The sequence below is a fragment of the Hemitrygon akajei genome, chromosome 5 (genome assembly GCF_048418815.1).
Source record: "Hemitrygon akajei chromosome 5, sHemAka1.3, whole genome shotgun sequence".
NCBI lineage: Eukaryota > Metazoa > Chordata > Chondrichthyes > Myliobatiformes > Dasyatidae > Hemitrygon > Hemitrygon akajei.
This window is the reverse complement of record NC_133128.1, coordinates 134,734,200-134,740,199: the sequence shown is the minus strand read 5'-3', so window position 1 is coordinate 134,740,199 and position 6,000 is coordinate 134,734,200.

Here is a 6,000-nt window from a genome sequence, read left to right as displayed (position 1 = left end):
AAATGGTAACCCCCATAGTAATGCAACAAAAGAATTCAAAAGCACACAAGACTGATTAAAAAATACTAGAAGTGGAGAGAGGAAACTAATTTTGCCATTTGTTGGAACATATTGTATGTAAGTATACATGTTGGACTTTCAAATTTAATTATGAGAGCTCATTCATATCTAGGGCATTCATAAACCAGGGGTGGCCTGTATCAAGAAGAGTAATCAATGCTGTACCATAGCCAACTCCCTCGAACAGCAATACATATAATAATGACCATTTCCCTGTATTGCATCTTGAATGAAAAGTCTTTCCATTCCAGCCTCACAGCTTCCTTTATGGCAGATAGAACTCTAAATGGAGAGGTAAAAGTTAATGGTTTTCCCATGGGGTCGAGGGAAAAATGAACATGCAATAAATTATAGTAATCTAAGAATGATGAGGAACATGAGATTCAAGCACTTTCAGATTCCTGAAAGTTGCAGGACTTGTCCACCCACCATAGTCATGGATCTTTCCATTCTCAAGTTCAATGCTAAGGTCATAATCTGGTCAAGATTCCAAACTGTGCAGAGCCCTCCCTCCAGCAGAAGGGGTTGATCAAAAACTCTTACATGGTCTCAGATATTGTGGACTTCAGAAAGGGTAAGGTGAGGGAACAGACACCAGTCCTCACAGAGGGTTCAGAAATGGAGAGTGAACAATTTCACGTTTCTGGGTGTCAGTACCTCTGAGGACCTAACCTGGACCCAACATATTGATGCAGCTATAAAGAAGACAAAACAGCAACTATATTTCTTGAGGAGATTTGATATGTCACCAAAAATACTCACAAATTTCAACAGATGTATGGTGGAAAGCATTCTAACTGGCTGCATTAGTGTTTGGTATGGGATGGGGCTACTGCCCAGGATCGATGTAAGCCGCAGAGCTGTAAAATTAGCCAGCTCCATCATGGACACTAGCCTACATAGTATTCATCTTCAAAGAGCAGTGCCTCAGAAAGGCGGTGTCCATCATTAAGGACCTCCATCACAGGACATGCCCTCTTCTCATTGCTACCATGAAGGAAGGAGGTACAGAAGCCTGAATTATATATTACTGTAATTCAGTTTTCTTTTACTATTATCATGTATTGCACTGTACTGCTGCCGCAAAGTTAACATATTTCATGACATATGCTGGTGATATTAAACCTGATTCTGATAGTTTTAGGGCAGAGCCCATGTGATCACATGGAAACGTACAAACTTCACAGAGATAAGAATGGAGGTCAAGAGTGAATCTAGATCAAGTTCTGCAAGCTGTTGCCTCTATGCTGCCCTTTCAGTTATATATGACAAATCTCTGTTGACTGAACCATAAAAAAAATTAGAGACAATACTAGAATGATACAGCCTGCTAATTGTATTATAGCTACCACCTTGTAGGTGGTGGGAGAATTTATCTGCCACCTGCCCTTGAAAACACTGGAGCCCCTCCATGACACATTGCAGATCGTCATGTGGAACTGCTTTCCAAAATGATGAAGTTCTGCTGTTTTCATTTTTGATGCAAAGCTCGTCGTGAAACTCCTCTTCAACTCTACAATGACTTCCTACTCTAATATTCTTATACACAGGGTTCTTAAAATCCTAGCCTAGCCTTGTATATTTCCCTTAACCCACCATCAACTGATAGCTGCACATTTGGTTACGTAGGCCTGAAACACCTCAGTTCCTGAGTCCCTCTTGGCAAAATCATAACTTTTCTTTATATGTTTATTAAGGTTCTCAGTCATCCAGGTCATTGTATATCAAGCAGTAGTAAGTCAAGGCAACTGGCATGTTGTCTAGATGTTTTGTCACTCATCCGAGAGGCTCTGATACACAGTGGTTAGTCTTCCAGTTTATAAACTCTGTGAGTTGTTTAAAGGTATAGCGATAGAGTCTTCTTCTAGACAACACAGCAAGTCCAGTGCCTTGATTTACCACTGCTTGATATAACTCTTCTTTATGTACACTAAATCTTTTCATGCGAAGTTGTGAAATTACGTTTGGTTAAGCACTTGTGAAATAATCGAGGTGTTTTATTTTAAAGGTGCTTAAAGTGAGTAGAATGTTGAGAAGCTTTCAGATCTGGCACTTTAGCTAATATTAGAAACGGAAGACAAAACATTTTTTTAAAACAGGAAACAACTTACATTGCCAGTTTCCTCTTCTGAGAGATTTCAGTACTGCTTTCACATTAAAAGTCAATTGACAGCAGCATTTACTTATAAATAAGAGTAATTTATTGAAAAAAATAGTACCAAGTGACATTTAAGTAAATCCATTCTAAAGTCAAGAATTTTTACTGTTACTGTTCTCAAGTATTTTCACTGTTCTCAGATATGAGGGGCCATGGTAGTGTAACAGTTAGTGCAACACTGTTACAGCTCGACATTAGAGTTCAAAGTTCAACTTGGACACCATCTGTAAGAAGTTTATACATCCTTCTTGTGAGCATGTGGCTTTCCTTTGGGTGGTCTCTGTTCCTCTCACATTCCGAAAGTGTTAATTTGTTAGTAGGTTAACTGATCATTGTAAATATTACAATGATATATACAAGATTAGACTAGGGTTGAATAGTTGGGTTTCTGGGTGGTGTGTTTCATTGGTCTGGAAGGGCCTGCTCCACACTATATCACTAAATAAAATACAGTAAGTATTTGGGAATTAATCTTGTTCCAGGCTCTGTTTCCCCTCATCCTGTGGTGGACGGGCTTTGGTATTGTACAGCCAACTGTAAAAATACCATGGAAGTTTTAAAGCAGCGTAGGTACCTCAATAGTAGCAGAAGTGTAAAACTTAAAATAAGCAAGAATTCCCAGAAAACTAAATTCTTGCCATGTGGCGACCCACTTTCTGCGCAGGCGAACTGGCTCACAAATAGCCCGCGCGCGGGGAGAGACTTTGGTAATGCACCTCTGATGTCATTCCCGCCCGGAGAGGGCGGGAACGAGGGATTAAAAGCCAGCGCCGCAAAGTTTGAATAAACTAGTCTCGAAACGACTTACCAACTGCGTGTCATTGTCTCTAGCTCTGTATGTAGTACATCGCTACAGCCAAAACCAAGCTCCTTGTAGTTTATTGATGCCAAAATAAAGTTCAGCTGTTTGGTTACTGAAAAGTTGTTTTTTGAAAGAATTCATGTCTTTAAAATGTCAATCTCTTCACAATATCCTTTGAGAACCTTTTGAGAATTCTTGGGATAATACTCATTTGCTGTTTCGAGAGTAAACTGAACTAAAACATGATTAAATTAAATTTCTGCACCTTCATATTGAGATGCTACCATAGCTGCCTCTGAGCATCTTATTGATCTTAAGTGAAATAAATTTCATGCAGTCATGTCTCAAATTGTCACCTGTTGAGCATCACCATTCATGATTTGGCCTTGAAATAACTTTTATTTAGGAACAGTTGTATCTGCCTGCAGTGTATTTGAAATGTTACGAACCCCATAACTGGGTCACTTACCAGCAAAGATGGAGACATCCGTTGAAGTCTGATGATACTATTTTTAACAGTATTTATTAGTAAAAATACACAAAAATAATATCAATGCAAATATACAGATAATATACGTCGTCAATACTAATCATAATAATCAATAAGAAATAAGCTCTATCGTTGTCTAGGGGATAATGTATTGTCCGATGGAAATATAAAGTTCACTCAGTTCATGCAGGCTCAGCCTTTGGGGACCGCTGTGTTGCAATGGTTGGAGAGAGAGAGAGATTTTGAGAAAAACTTGCCGGCTTTCCTTTTATGATTTCGATCTGTCAGGAGTCTCGTTGTCGTGGCCGTTCACTTGTGGCCTCTCCGTTAGCTACACCGTTCTTCCGTGATGAGCCCGCCACCCCGGCAAGGGAGGACGCACACGAGCTCTCACCGGCGTTCGCTATAAAACGCTATCACGGGATTTCTAGCGTTTCTCCTGGTGCGTCTAAAGGGGTTGTTCTCCAGACCCTCTTTTATCCTTACTCACGGGGTCTCAGATGTCAATCAGGTTGGGATGATGCAATCCCTCAACCAGACCACTCTGGTTGTCCCCTGAGGGGTTTCAATGAATAGTACAGTACTCAATACACAATTCCGTCTCCAAGAGACAAAAGCCATTATCAGTGGTTCCGTTTCACTGATGTCAGGCCACATTCCAAACCTTGTGTATTCTGGACGTCTCTCTGTCATTTCCTGGGTCTCAGACCCGAATTAATAGCGATCTTGCGATTCTCAAAAAGGAGGGGGCGACTTTGTACCCTTCGGCCCCTCAGAGTTGCTTCACATTCATAACAGAAAGAATATTACTGGTCACAGAAGAGGCAATTATTCAAAGCTTTCATATTTAATTCTAGTCCCACCTGGTAGGTGGAAGGTGAAGGACTCTTTCATCTTGTCTTTCTTAGTCTTCCAATTTTGGACTCTCAAACACTCCTGGATTTAATTGCAACATCATTGGCTGACTAGTAATTGGCCGCCAAGTCTCTAAGCCACGGATTCCTTCTTTGCTACATTTCTACCTTCCTTCAAAACACTCCAGATTTTAACACTTTTAACCAAGCATCTCTGACAGCTTCTCTGTGAAGTGTCTTTGGATGTTTTTACTTGGTTAAAGATGGTATATCAATGTAAGCTGTGGTCAATAATAAACAGTGAATTTTCAAAATGATAAATATTACTATTTAGACTGTTTTCCATTAGAGTTGTCCACCTAACATGCTTCATAACTTTTTATCTATCTTCTCTCTCTCATATCAACCATGAATCTTGGTTACTGCTCCCCTGCCTTTCTCCCTTGTGTAAATATGCCCAGAAAAGCTCCCCGGAAGTAATTATTTCTTCATAATTTTACCATCGAAATTTATTCCACTTTACCCTGCATGTTTCCTTGTCGATCCATTAGTTCGCCCTCCTTCAATTTAAAGTGGCTCCCTGTTTCTCCATTATTAATCCAACTGTTATCCAATGCTTATTATTTCCCATATATTATCTTAATTGACCCACTTCTTACCCAGCACTGGACCAAAGTGTCCTCTGTACAATGTTGAAAGCAACCTGATCAAAGAATCCTTCTAAATATATTTCACAAACTCCTCCTCCCTATCACTACAATCAACACTGGTGTAACTTAAATTCCAAACATTACCAATAAACTCAAAGGAATGCTGGAGAACCTGAAAACTTCAAATGTAAGGGACTATAATCCCTTCTGGAGTAATAAGGGACAGTGATGATAAACGAGGCAAAGATAGCTGAATAAAATGCAGTGTTGGAAAGCACACGAAGACTTCCTTGAAGTCAGTAACCAAGTAATCAGACTAGAGGGGAACACACACAAAATTCTGGAGGAACTTAGCAGGCCAGGTAGCATCTATGGAAAAGAGTAAACAGTCGATGTTTCAAGCAGAGACTCTTCAGCAGTCCTGATGAAACATTTTGGCCCAAACGTCAACTGTTTACTCTTTTCCATAGATGTCCCCGACCTGCTGAGTTCAACCAGCATTTTGAGTGTGTTGCTTGGATCTCCAGTATCTGCAGATTATCTCGTGTTCAAACTAGAGGGGAGATGAGTTTTTAAAAAATATATACAATCTGAAATTATGAAAATCTACAGTGCAAGAGAGTTTAATAGTACTTGCAATAAAAATAATCCGTCTGGACTACAGGCAAAAAGCTGAGAAGTGAAACCAACAGGATAGGTTTCAGTGGTGACACAGGTATGGGTGATATAGCCACCCTCTGTGCTATGTAATAAGATGATAATCCTCCTCCAAGGAAAAGCTAATAATTGTTCACCAAACTCATTATTTATTCTGATTTTACTCATCCCCCACCGCCACTACTGATCTTTTGTCTCTCAAGTCCCTGATTAAGCAAGCTAATTGTGTTAGACTTCTAAATACCCAATGTTGCGGTAAAGTGAGATAATATTGCTAGAGCCATTCAGTATTTCCAAACCTTTGTTTTATTTTAATTTCCTGTCCATGC